Below are 14,527 nucleotides of genomic sequence, written 5' to 3' on the forward strand. Positions count from 1 at the left end.
CCAGGCTAAGTATTCTACTCCCAATTGCTCTATGTGGCTTTTGTTTCCTAAAGGCTTTCCGTGCAGGTTTAGAGGATGAGAATGAAAATGGCAGCCTCCCAGTCTCCAGCCCGGAGCCGAACGCTTGGGGCCCCATTCGTCAGTGAGCCCTCAGAGTAAAGGAGTCCATCACTCTTGTCTCCCTGGTCTCTGTCCACACTCCGTGCTCACCCAGCCTGTGACCAAGCGTTTCTGTCTCAAGCACAGGAACCCTTTTCGAGTCTCCAAATGCTACACACTCCTGTGGCACATTTCTGTGCAGCATCTCCCAGGGGAGGAAGGGGGAGTGGTTTCTCGGGTTCTGCCACTTGCTGAGCCCCTGCTCGGAGAGCGGTCGGCCCACCGACAATGCCAGGGTTCTCGGGTTATGGCAACCCTGAGCTGAGAGCCCGCTCCTGGGCTCGCTGATTGAAGCCTTCTTCCTGGCTCCGATGCCTGTGAACTCTGTCACACTCAGGGATCCCTGGTCTTCCTGTGACCCCGAGAATCCTGAGACCACACCGTCCCACCTAGGCTTCTGCCCTGCTTTGCTGCCTGAGCGTCTTTCAGGCAGCCACGTCCCTCATGGGAGCAGAGTCCTGAAAGTTCTGATTTTGCCCTCCACTGCTATATCATTTTCCAGTGCTGACTGATGGAGGCTCCTTTCCCCTGTGGTTTATCTTCTCATACATCGCCTCGGATTCACTTCTCCGCACCTCCTGCTTTGCAGAATGTGGTCGCTTTTCTGTTTGCAGAGTTGGCAGCTTATTCTTTTCTTAGATCTCCCATTGAGTTCACAGGTGTTCAGAATGATTTGATAGCTATCTAGCTGAATTCCTGGGACCAGATGAAACTAACGTCTCCTACTGCTCTGCCATTTTGGACCCGCCTCAAACCTTCATTTTTATTTTATTTATTTTTATTTTTTTGTTCATTTTTTTAAAAAAATTATTTGAGAGAGTGAGAGCACGTGAAATAGGGTCAGTGGGAAAGGGAGAGAATCTCCAGCGGACTTCCCGCTGAGGGCAGAGCCAACACAGGGCTCGATTCCCCCACCCTGAAATAACAATCTGAGCTGAAACCAAGAGTCGGTTGTTCAACCAACTGAACCGCTCAGGAAACCCTTTTTTTGTTTCATTTGGAAGTATATTTTACTTATTTATTAAAAGAGAAATATTTTATTTTTTATTTTAAACTGTTAGGATTTGACCAGTTTAGTTCCTTGTTGGCAAATGAATACATTCATAAATTCAAGAATGTAGTTTTTATTTATTTATTTAGAGGGGGAGGAGGGGCAGAGGGGCTGGGAGAGGGAGAATAATAAGGAAGCTCCACACCAGCTCATAGCCTGATTCCGTGCTTGATCTCACTACTCAGATCATGACCTGAGCCGAAATCCAGAGTAGGACACTTAACTGACTGAGCCACCCAGGTGCCCCAAGAATGTAGTTTTTAAAAAATATTCCTTTCAACATAAAATGTTAGATCTGGAAAATACTTTATGAATAAAAATCTAAACAAGTGCACATTTTACTAATGTTTTTATTGAAGTCCAGCTGACATACAATGTTGAGTTATTTTCAGGTGTACAACTTAGTGATTTGGTAAGTCTGTGTGCTATGCTATGCTCACAAGTGTAGCTACCATCTGTCACCACAGAATGCTATTACAATATTATTTTTTGTGCTGTATCTTTCATCCTTTTGACTTTGAAACCACCATTTTAATTTAAAACCCTCAAATCTTTGTTTCTGAGGTGGCAGGCAGCTAGCTATTGAGTCTAGGAATTTAAGAGGATCCCACTTCTTAGTTCTAGATTAAATAATGCAAATCCCCATCTCAGATGTGTGCATTGAGAAAAAATCCTCATCGTGGTCAAAATGCCACACTTTTATTACAGCTTGAAGAGCTACCCACCTTTCAAGATACGTGTACCCTTTGCCTAAGTCTCTGTAGTTTGGTTTCGTGGTTTAATGCCTCTTGTTTTTTATGTCCACATTTCAAGGGGTGTGCTTATGTCTCAACAATGTTTTTCTGCTGATGTTTATATAAGAAGATTGTATGTTGTATTTCACAAACTTAGTACAACCTTTTTTTCCCCCTCTTCCTCAAAGCAATGTGCAGAAGAGTTTCAGTTACATTCCAACTATCCTTGTTAGAACTTGTCATTTGGAAAATCATGCTGAGTGTCAACAAAGGAGAATGTGAGTTCTGGATAGGCCTGGGACTAAGAAGCCATTTTATTGCCTACAAAGAACAGTGGTCTTTGGCAGTGTTTTAAGTATATTGCATTGTAGCATGATAACTTGCTACGTGTGTTTAATGTGTTTTAATTTCTTTTTAGGAAAGGAGAAGTCTCCGGAGATAAGATTAGAAAGGTATAGGATAGTCAGGTCACGTGGGACCTTGGTATAAGGACTTTGGATTTTATTTTGAGCAAGAGAAGGAACCAAGGTTTTCAGAGGAGGAGTGACATGATCTGTCTGAATATTTAAAGAGTCATTCATGCTACTGTATAGAGAACAGATTCGGGGGTAGGGGAGGTAAGGAAAGTTCACAGGGCAAGAGTGGAACTAAAGAGAATGGTTAAACTATTGCAGTAGTCCAGGCTTTGACTTAGGTAGTAGCAATGGACAATATATGAAGTAGTTATATCAGGCATATTTTGAAAGTGGAGCCAACGGGATTTGCTGATTGATCAAATGTGGCATATGAGTGAAAAAGAGGAGTTGAGGATGATGCCAAGGGTTTTGGCAGAGCAGCTGGTGAATAGTTTTGTCATTTACTGAAACTGGAAGAGAGGTAGTTTTGGAGGGGAAGATCAAGAGCTCAATTTTGAGCATGTTATGTGTGAGATGCTAGTTAGACATCTAAGTGATACTGAGTAGGTAGAAGGATATAGAAATCTGGATTTCTTTGCCAAGGGAGGTGGGGGAGCCAGGGTTTGGAGCTACAGCCATGGGACTACTTGGGATCACGAAAGGAGTAAATATAGATAGAAAAGAGAAGTCGGAGGATTGATCTTTGGAAGATTCCAACTTTTAGAAATTGGGGAGATGAGGGTGCCTGGGTGGCTCAGTTGGTTAAGTGACTGCTTTCGGCTCAGGTCATGATCCTGGAGTCCCTGGATCGAGTCCCACATCGGGCTCCCTGCTCGGCAGGGAGCCTGCTTCTCCCTCTGACCCTCCCCCCTCTCATGTGCTCTATCTCTCTCATTCTCTCTGTCTCAAATAAATAAATAAAATCTTAAAAAAAAAAAAAAAAGAAACTGGGGAGATGAAGAGAATCTAGCAAATGGGACTGAGAAGTTGCAGCCAGTAATGTGGGATGTTTCCTTGAAGCCAAGTGAAGAAAAGGGTTTCAAGAAGGAGAGTGGAATCAAGTGGGTCAGTTGCTGTGAATAGATCAAGAAAGATGAGGATTCAGAATTGATTGTTGGATTTTTTTTTTTTTTTCCTTTTTAAGTAGGCTCCATGCCTAGTGTGGAACTCAGTGCAGGGCTTGAACTCACAACCCAGCGATCAAGACCGGAGCTGAGATCAAGAGTCAGCCACTTAACCAACTGAGCCACCCAGGCACCCCTTGACTATTGGATTTTGTGGTGTAGTGGTCTCTGGGAACATGGCAAATAGTGTCTTTGCTTTACATCACTACCTTGCTTCTGTGGATTAAAACACTAGCTGATTAAAAAAAAAACAAAACACTAGCTGATATTCTTGGCAGTTGCTCTGAAACTTCTCCACTTCCTGTTTCTGTTTCACCCTTGACCTCTTTATGTTCCCTAGTTCTAAACTTTGGGCTCCATACTCTGACTTTAATCTTCCTTTCTTTCCTTTTTTTTTAAGATTTATTCATTTTAGAGAGAGAGAGAGAGAGCGAGTGTGTGCACATGCACAAGCAGGGGGCGGGGCAGAGGGAGAGAAACTCAAGGTGACTCCCTGCTAAACAGGGGCTTGATCCCACAATCCTGAGATCATGACCCAAGCTGAAACCAAGAGTCGTATGCTCAACCAACTGAGCCACCCAGGTGCCCCTAATCTTCATTTCTGTTCTCTTCCCTCAGTTTCCCACATTTTTCTGACTCTTCTCAGGATGTTGCATGTCTCTTTTCCCTTACAGAGCTTCTGTGTGGTTTCCCTGGGCCCAGCATCTTTTGCTGGCTAAAGTAGGATTTGTAACTATTTTTGGTGTGTGTCTTGGACTCCTTTGGTATTAAGCCCCTTTCCAGGAGAATATTTTTAATTGCATAAAGTAAAATAGATGAGATTACAAAGAAAATCAATTATGCTAGAATGTAGTTATCAAAACAGTAAAAACTAATTTGTAATAAAAATACATTTGCATCTTTATTGATGCATTAAATAACATATTTTAGCAGTGTTCCTAATAGCTATCATAAATTCAAAATAGTGATATGTGTGGGGAAAAAAAACCCTCAAAGTAGTGATATGTGTGACATTTCAATATACCTGCAACAACTATTATATGAAAATATATATGGTCTTTATTAGTGTCAAAGTCACAAATACTGTCAATACTAATGTGGTTTGTTGCTATATTCATAAGAAAATGAATTTTTAAATTAATATTAAGTTAATGATAATAAAGATAAAATTTTAGTCCCATATTCCCAAGTTAAGAAACTTGAGTGAGAGCTGTAATGCTGGTGTGAGCAGACCATTGAATGGGCCACCAGCTGGAAGAACCAGCCTTGTCTGCCTGGAATCATATGTCAGTTTGGCCCCCTGGCACCTTCTCTGCCTGTGGGTGCCAGGGTATGTTCTTGAGCCAGGATAATAATTTTATAAAATGTATTTGGAAAAAAACCAGAACACTCATTGTAAACACTGTCATCTAGTGTAGTATGTTTAGCTTGTTCTCTCCTAGATTCTTTTAAGTTTCAAAAATTGGCCCCCTTCTTTCTTCTTTTGCTGCTGTGTACTTCTTTTTCTGATTAGCTTATCCAAAGCTGCGTTAAGACCTATATTTTATTCTTCAGGAATTCAGATTGAGCAGTCGTCCTACATACTTTGTCTTATGGGGCAGGGACAGCTGGAGAGGGAAGATGGTGGTTTTGTGCATTCTTTCACTTCTTGGATGCTTCTGCATTGTTTTCCAGCAGCAGAGGGCCCTTCCCTTAGTGGCAAAGGAGTGAGTTCTGATATTCAGGCCAAAGGGCAAAGAGAAACCCTGCGCATTTTAAAATTGGATTGTATGTTTTCTTGTTGAGTTTTGAGTTCTTAGAACACATTTTGCAAATATCTTCTACCAGTTTGTGGCTTTTTTTTGGGTGGTTGTTCTCTAAATGTCTTTCACAGAGCAGAAGTTTTTAATTTTAACAAAGTCCATCTTTTCAATTTTTTTTCTTTCATGGATTATGCTTTTGGTGTTGTACCTAAAAACTCATTGTCAAACCCAAGGTTTCTTAGATTTTCTCCTCTGTAAGTTTTATAATTTTGTGTTTTACATTTAGGTCTATGATCCATCTTGAGTAATTTCTGTGAAAGGTATAAAGTCAGTGCCTAGGTGTTTTTTGTTTTTGTTTTATTTGTGGATGTCTGTTTATTTAAAGATTTTGTTTATTTGAGAGAGAGAGAGCACAAGCCAGGGGAAGGGGCAGAGGGAGAGGGAGAAGCAGACTCCCTGCCGAGCAGGGAGCCTGACGCAGGGCTCAGTTCCAGGACCCTGAGATCCTGACCTGAGCTGAAGGCAGACACTTAACCAACTGAGCCACCCAGGCACCCCTATTTTTAATTTTTTGAGAAGCCGCCAAACTGGTTTCCACAATGACTGTACCAACTTGCATTCCTACCAACAATGCATGAGGGTTCCTTTTTTCCCACATCCTCACCAACACTTGTTATTTCTTGAGTTTTTTATCTTAGCCATTCTGACATAATTTTCTTTTTATACTGCATAAGAATAATATATCATAAAAATCTGCCTTTAAACAAGTCTAAAAAAGTTATTTCAATAAGTATGAAATAGAAATGTTTAATGTTAAGAAAGTGTATCAAAGTTTAGTTGGTAGCATTCTCAGGTGCACATGGAATAATCAGACATCTGAATTGGTAAATTTTACAGAATATGGTAGGTGGCAGTGGGATGTCTTAGGTTCACCTAAACATTTATGTATTCAGACTGGTAAAACCACTATAGGTTGCACTTGGCACCACTTTGTTCAGGAGGATTTAGGACAGAAACTATAAGTAAGATAGTGAGAGTCCTGGGGCATCTGGCTGGCTCAGTTGGTAGAGCATGTGACTCTTGATCTCGGGGTTTTGAGTTCAAGCCCCACACTGGGTATAGAGATTACTTAAAAATAAAATCTTGGGGCACCTGGGTAGCTCAGTTGTTAAGCATCTGCCTTCGGCTCAGATCATGATCCCAGGGTCCTGGGATCGAGTTCCGCGTCAGGCTCCCTGCTCTGCGGGAGGCCTGCTTCTCCCTCTCCCACTCCCCCTGCTTGTGTTCCCTCTCTCGCTGTGTCTCTCTGTCAAATAAATAAATAAAATCTTCAAAATAAATAAAAATAAAATATTAAAAAAAAAAAAAAGATAGTGAGAGTCCTTGCAGCAGTCCCTGTAGCAATTCATATTTTCTGAAGTGCTCTTCTGACAACTTAAGTTCAAAGAAATGTTTTCACATTTTGGTGCTGCAGAGAACTCCATAGGCATAGTTTCCAGGATCCTTTGCAAGGGGATTAATTACATGTCACCAGACTCAGAGAAGCTCAAAAACATGGCTTCCTACTAAGTGTCTATTGTACTTCTAGTCCAGATGCAGCTTACTAGTTTGGCAGTTTTTATCATAAGCAATGTTGCCAAGTAACATATAGGTGGCATGTTGTTTTAATCAGATTAACAGGGATTATCCCTAAGTCAAATTCTCATACATGAGGAGAAGGGGTTTTGCTCACCTTAGGTAGACAGTCATGCCTGCTGACTTTTTATTTATAGTTTTTGTTTTAGTTATCTTTCAAAAGGTTTTTCTTACTCCAAGATTATTTTTTTTAAGTCTGCATCTTCCTTTTTTTTTTTTTAGTCTACATTTCTTTTAAAACTGACTTCATTATTTTACATTTACCTGTATCTTTGAGCCACCATTTTCTGTATGGTGTGACGTAGAAACCAAAACTTTTTCAAATGACTAATCAGTTGTTTGAATCATTTATTGAATAATCATTTGTTTTCCTATTAGAAATGTCGCTATTAGAGCAGTTGTTATTAGGAGATGGTTCTTCAAATTAACAAATATGTATATTAAAATATATACTTTTAAAGCAATAACTTATTTGTAATCTTATACGATTGTGTATTAAACATTTTTTTATTTTATTTTTAAGTCATCTCTACACCCAACATGGGGCTTGAACTCACAACCACAACCCCACAATCAAGAGTAGCATGCTCCACCGACGGAGTTAGCCAGGTGCCCCATGATTGTGTATTAGATTGTATTATCTGTATGCTAAGAATTTTTTAGGGTCGTCTTTTTTCTCAAAGAAAGTGTGTGTAGTCTGAAGAGGGGTATATAATTTTTTCTAAATAGGTTTGCCTTATTGAAAGCTGTTATGCTTATTTAGGTGGCCTTCTGCTCAGGATAGTAGAAAATGGTGAATAAGGGGTTTGAACAACAAGTTTCTAGTTTCAGACCCGCCACTTCACTGACTGCTACTTTGTGCAAGTCAGCCTCTTTGTGTTTTGTTTTGCTTCATTAAACTGCATGAATAATAATCCCTATACAGCCTACTTCTGAGTATTGTTGAGGATTAGATGGGATAATAGATATAAAAGCACCTTTAATTGGAAAAACCGTTTAAATGTAAGGACTTATTGCATCTTAACTTTTCCTCCCTTTCTCTTGTAGGCAGTGTTGGTGCTTCTTTTCAGTGCCAGTCCATCCATCACGACCACATTTGTCATGATGACAGTGACAAGGTGAGGTCTGTGTTGATGTCTATTATGGTGAAAATGCATGCTGCCCTTATATTGTTGGATTCATTTGCGTTAACTGTGGACATAGGGCAAGGAGGGTGTGTACAATGTTGAGATCCAGAGGGCCTTTCTGGTTTACGTGTCAGATTATTAGACTGTTCCAGAACACTTGAGGATAATTTTCAGGAGGTGGGCTGGACTCTTGATACACTCTTCATTTTTTTACCCTCATCCCTGTCACTTTGCTTCCTCTTTTCTTGCACAGACTGAGAGGATTATCTTAGTATATGAACAGGTGCTCCCAACACCGCTAATTATCTCAGCAACTTGTGTCTGTTTCTAGTTTGAAATATTTTAGCCATTTCGATTTGGTTGTTTTTGTAGTTGATTGTGTTAGATTATGGTTTCTTCTCATACTTACTTTTTTCTCTGTATCCAAAGCCCAATTTAATGGTGAGGATTGAGAATAGAACCTGTCTTGTTTCATGCCAAAGAAAACCTGCTTTGGGCCTGTTTTTTTGTTTGTTTTTAAAATCAGGTCCAAACTGTGGGTAGTTTTGTTTCATTTTGGTGTTTCGCTTCTACTCTAAAGAGATCTGGTCTTGGGGGCTTTCCAGTACTCATCAGTGCCCTTGATGGCCCAGCCCTTGGAGTAGATGCTAATGTGGGCTTGGTGTTTGGAACATCTGGCTACTGATGTTGGATGGGCTTAAATTTAGTCCTTTCCATCATCAGTTTCCAGTGGCCTCCCTCCCATTTCCTGTGTCTTACATGCAGGAATGTATCACTCCCTTGGTAGTTTTCCCAGGCAGACCAATCCAAGTGATCTTTTTCTCTGCTGTTTTAATCAAGATTCTCCTCCCTCATCCTGTTGGAGCTAGATCAAGAGGTTGGTTTATGGGATTTTCCAAATGGCTTTCTTTGTTCTGTATGTTGATCTCTCTGTGAGCTTTGCTCAGACAGATTTCAGTCTGTTTACAGAGAGAGTGGTATGCTTTTAGCATTCCAGAGTCTCTTTTATTATTACAGTAATCCAGAGGCATGGATTTAACTTATTTTAGAAGCAAGCCACTGAAAAAGACTGCTAGACTATATAGTTGGCTCTGTAAAATTCAGTATACCACAGATTATAGAAATGAGCATTTGAAGAAAGAGTGATGATAGAGGGAAAGGCAGAATTGCTTTAGGCCAGTAATGTTGCATACTTGTGCTTTGTAATTGTGAAGATGTTTTTGGGTTAGGTTTTCTTCCCCCTGCTAAGTATAATATGCCTATCTCCATTTGTTCATTTGTGGTGGTGATTCCAAACTGTGTTCTGTTCTGTTTCCAGGTTCAAGGGTCTGGAGATAACATTTCTCTCCACCTCTGCCAAAAACTTGCCATCTACTTTAAAATATTTTTGCTCCTAATTTCTGACTCTTTGTTTGACCAATTTTGTGCTTTTAGGAGATGGCATTTTTTCCTGAAGTATGTGGGGAGAGGGAAGAGAACTTAAGGGCTTTTGTCACTTGATCAGCCCAGTTCTCAAAGAATTGTGAGAAACTGCTCTTCCCTCTCTCCTGCTTGCAGTGTGTATACTTATGATTGTTTCCCAGAGGGAAATAGAATGGATTCGTCTCTTGACTATGTATTTATAATTTATTCAAGCGATTCAGTCAAATGTATTGATTGGCATCTATGTGTCTAGGCACTTAGGAAATATATCAGAATACAAAACAAAGATTGCTGTTTTTTCATGTGTACAGTCTAGCTGGAGAGGCAGACAATAAAAAATAAACATAATATGTAAATAATAGAATATGTTAGAGTAAGTGCAGTGGATTAAAGAAAATGTAGAGCAGAATAAGTGGGATGAGAACCACCAAGAGTGGTTTGAATAGGTCATCAGGCATTATTCTGGGGAGGAAAACAGTAGATAAGGTGTTTAAAAATCAGATTTTTTATGTTTGCAACAGTTGCTGACTTATTTCTGTAACAAATCAGTATTGGTTTTGCAAAAGCAAAAACAAAAATGAACCTGCTACCTGATACATACCACTTGAATGTGTGTGTGCACACATAGACACTCACACATACATTCTCTCATTTTGAGAATTGAAGGGATTATAAGGCACAGCCAATTCAACGCTCTTTTTAAAATAAACTTGGAAGTTGTGACCCTACTGGAAGAAATGACTTGTTCAGGAGTCACCCTATAGTGCTGGGTTTAGAACACATCTTCTGTCCCCTATACAAGTCATGCAAAATAATTGCTTAGCTATTCTGATTGTACAAATTGTCAAACACATGTTGATGCCTTGCTTAGTATCCTCACTTAACTTTCAGGCATGATCCATTTCTCAGATCTGGGAACCAGAGGTGATTTTTCTTAAAAGTTGCCTCAGTTTAATCCGCGTGTGACTGGGGATGGAACCAGGAGTGAGATGAATTAAATTTTTTTTTTAAAGATTTTATTTGTCAGGGCGCCTGGGTGGCTCAGTTGGTTAAGCGACTGCCTTCGGCTCAGGTCATGATCCTGGAGTCCCGGGATCGAGTCCCGCATCGGGCTCCCTGCTCGGCAGGGAGTCTGCTTCTCCCTCTGACCCTCCTCCCTCTCATGCTCTCTGTCTCTCATTCTCTCCCTCTCAAATAAATAAATAAAATCTTAAAAAAAAAAAAAAAGATTTTATTTGTCAGAGAGAGAGAGAGAGAGTGCAAGCGCCTGCACAAGCAGGGGGAGTGAGAGGCAGAGGGAGGAGCAGGTTCCCCGCTGAGCAAGAATCCTGATGTGGGACTCGATCCCAGGACCCTGGGATCATGACCTGAGCTGAAGGCAGACGCTTAACAGACTGAGCCACCCAGGTGTTTCTGGACACATGTTTTAATTTGCATTTCTCTAACGACTGAGTATGCTGAGCATTTTTTTGGTATGCTTATTGGTCATTCCAAATCTTACGGTCAGTTAAAAAAAATCAGATAAAGATCTCTTATTGTTCTTGGAGATTTTATTTATTTATTTTTTAAGCACAGGGGCAAGAACAATATACAGAGACAGACTATGTCATAAGAAAACTCACTCTCTTTGCATTCTCTTCATGGTTAAAATAAAACTAAATTGCTCTGATTATCTATGGCTGTATAATTAATTACCCTAAAATTTATTTGGTGTAGAGCACTTGTATCTTTCATGATTCTGGGGTTTCCTATGCTCAGCTAGGTCACTCTTGCTTGGAGTTTTCCCATACAGTTGCAGTCAAATGGTGTCTGAGGCTGGAGTCATCTTGAAGTCCTCAGTCACATGTTTGATGGTTGATGCTGCTTGTCAGCTGGGACTTCATCTGAGACCCTTGGCCCGAGCACCTAAATGTAGTGTGGGCTTCCTCACAGCATGGCAGCTTGATTGCAAGAGTGACTGCTCCAAGAGGACCAGACAGATGCTGTATGGCCTTTTATGACCTAACATAAGAAGTCACAAAGCATCTCTTCCAGCATAAGTCACAGGCCTGCGCAAATTCAAGAGGAGGGAACCTCAGTCTCACCACTGGGGCATAATGTCAGCATAAGAAGAAGAGAATGAAGGGTGGGAGAACTTACTATGTATGGTCATCTTGGGAAATATAATCTGCGTACTATATATATATTGAACATCAGCTAAAATGGCTGCATAATGTTCTACTATAAGGATACATGGTAATTTATTTAACCTGTCTTTGTAGAGCTTTAGGTCATTTTAAAAAACTATTATGCATTTATTGATACAGCAAATATTTATTAAGTGCCTACTACGTGCCAGGCACTGTTGAGTCACCAGGATAGAGTGGTGTAAAGACTAATAAGGAAGGTCCTTGTTCTTCTGGTGCTTATTTTTTGTGAAAAGGGCACAAAATGAACTGTATATGTAAATCAGTAAATAATTAGATACTTGTAGGTGCTGTACAAGTAATTGGGCAGTTGGCTACTCTAGGTGTTAGGGAAGGCCTTTAAGAAGGTGACACTTGGGGCACCTGGGTGGCTCGGTTAAGTGTCTGCCCTCAGGTCATGATCTCAGGGTCCTGGGATTGGGCTCCCTGCTCAGCAGGAAGTCTGCCTCTCCCTCTGCCGCTCCCCCTTACTTGTGTGTGCTCTCTCTCTCTCTCTCAAATAAATAAATAAAATCTTAAAGGAAAAAAAAAAACGTGACACTTACGGTCTGAATGATAGGAAAGAACAGGTTGTGAAAATCTGGGCCATGAGGGGAACATCGTAGGGAGAGGAAAGGGCTAGTGCAAAGGCCCTGAGGCTAGAAAGATCATCCAAATGGAAGGCTAATGTGCACAAGCAAGGTGGATGAGGGTAGAAGTGGTATGAGATGAGTTTGAAGAGGTAGGCACAGGACAGGTCATGTAGAACTTGGTAAGCCAGGGAAAGTTTAGTTTTAGTTCTGCCTGTTATGTATGGGAAGCCTTTGGAAAGTTTTAAGCGAAGGAATGAGGTCTCGTTTGTATTTTTAAACATCCCTTTTGCTGCTCTGATGAGATTTTTTTTTCTAACTGTGGTAAAATACACCTAACATAGAATTTACCATCTTAATCATTTTAGGTCTGGTACAGTTCAGTAGTGTTAAATACATTCATATTGTTGTGTAACCAATCTCCAGGGCTCTTTTATCTTGCAAATGGACACTCTGTATCCATTAAGTAGTAACTCCTGGTTCTCTCCTGCACAGTCCCTGGCAACTACCATTCTACTTTCTGTCTCTGAATTTAAGTGCTCTTTGTACCTCATATAAATGGAGTCATGAAATATTTGTGTTTCTTTTTTAAGATTTATTCATTTGAGAAAGCGGGGAAGCATGCACAGGGGGAGGGGCAGAGGGAGAGAATCTCAAGCAGACTCCCCTCACAACCCTGAGATCACCACCTGAGCTGAAACCAAGATTCCCATGCTCAGCCGACTTGAGCTACCCAGGCACCCCCCCTTTTTTTTTTTTTTGGACTGGCTTATTTCACTTAGTGTTGTCAAGGTTCGTTCAGGTTGTAGCATGAATGTTGGAATTTCTTTCCTTTTAAAGGCTGAATAACATTCCACTGTATGTATATAACACATTTTGTCTATTCTGCATGGATGGACATTTGGGTTGCTTCCACATTTTGACTCTTGTGAATAATGCTGCTAGGAACATAGGTGTACAAATATATCTTAGAAATATACCCAGAAGTGGAATTGCTGGATCATTTATATTTTTAGAGTTTTGAAGAGCTACTATACTGTTTTCCAAAGTGGCTGCACCATTTTACATTTCACATCCTTTCCAACACATTTTATTTTCTGTTGTTACTGTTTTTAATACTAGCCGTCCTATTGGGTGTGGGGTCGTATCTCATTGTGATTTTGATTTGCATTGCCCTACTGATTAGTGATATTGGGCATCTTTTCATGTGCTTATTGGTCATTTATCTTCTTTGGAGAAATGTCTATTTAAGATCCCCTCCCCCCCCTTTAGAGAAAGAGCACATGAGCAAGTTGAGGGGACAGAGGGAGAGAAAATCTTAAGCAGCCTTCATGCCCAGTGTGGAGCCTGACGCCGGGCTCGATCCCATGACCCCGAGATCATGACCTGAGCCAAAAGCCACCCAGGCGCCCCAACCTTTGCCCATTTTTAAATCAGGTTTGGTTTTTGTTTGATTATAGTTGTTTATATATTCTGGGTATAACCCCTTATCAGACAGATGATTTGCAAATACTTTCTCCCATTCCGGAGGTTGCCCTTTTACTCTGTAGGCTGTGTCCTTTGCACAGAAGTTCTTATTTTGGGGGTGCCTGGGTGGCTCAGTTGGTTAAGCATCCGACTATTGGTTTCGGCTCAGGTAATGATCTCATGGGCCATGGGATTGAGCCCTACTTCAGGCTCTGTGCTCAGCAGGGAGTCGACTTGGGGATTCTCTCCCTCTACCTTTCCCCCTCCTCATGTGCTCACCTCCTTTTTCTCTCTGAAATAAATTAATTTTTTTTTAAGTTCTTATTTTGAGGAAATTCGAATTAATCTTTTTCTCTTGTTGCCTGCGCTTTGGTGTCACATCCAAGAAATTATTGCCAAACCCAGTCTCGTGAAGGTTTTCCCCTATGTTTTTACCCTAAAAGTTCTGTAGTTTTAGTTCTTTTTTTCTTTTTTTTTTTTAAAGATTTTATTTATTTATTTGAGAGAGAGAGCACAAGCAGGGGGAGTGGGACAGGGAGAAGCAGGCTTCCTGCGGAGCAGGGAGCCCGATGCAGGGCTCGATCCCAGGACCCTGGGATCATGACCTGAGCCGAAGGCAGTCGCTTAACCAACTGAGCCACCCAGGCTCCCCCAGTTTTAGTTCTTAAGTTCAGATCTTTCACTCATTTGAGTTAATATTTGTATAATAGGGTAGAGTAAGGGTCTGTCTTCATTGTTTTGCGTATGGATGTCTAGTTTTCCCAACACCATTGCTGAAAAGAGTGTTCTTTTCTCATGGAATTATCTTGGGACCCTTTGGGGGTCATTAGACCATATATGCAAGGGTTTATTTCTGGGCTCTCTATTCTGTTCACTTGATCTGTGTATCTATCCTTATGCTGGTACCACAGTGTTT

The 14,527-nt window shown here is 40.7% G+C and overlaps 1 protein-coding gene across 2 annotated transcripts in view; it reads left to right on the forward strand.

Annotated features, from left to right (window-relative positions):
- The window catches only part of RNF38 (ring finger protein 38), a 119,466-nt gene that overhangs the window by 48,227 nt on the left and 56,712 nt on the right, over positions 1 to 14,527 (forward strand). For both annotated transcript variants that reach the window (XM_035016300.1, XM_035016301.1), the window contains exon 2: positions 7,888 to 7,958. The gene's annotated coding sequence lies outside the window, so the exon portion shown is untranslated. The remainder of the gene's footprint in view (positions 1 to 7,887; positions 7,959 to 14,527) is intronic.

The sequence above is a fragment of the Mirounga leonina genome, unplaced genomic scaffold (assembly GCF_011800145.1).
Source record: "Mirounga leonina isolate KUSES-001 unplaced genomic scaffold, KU_Mleo_1.0 Mir_170, whole genome shotgun sequence".
Lineage (NCBI taxonomy): Eukaryota > Metazoa > Chordata > Mammalia > Carnivora > Phocidae > Mirounga > Mirounga leonina.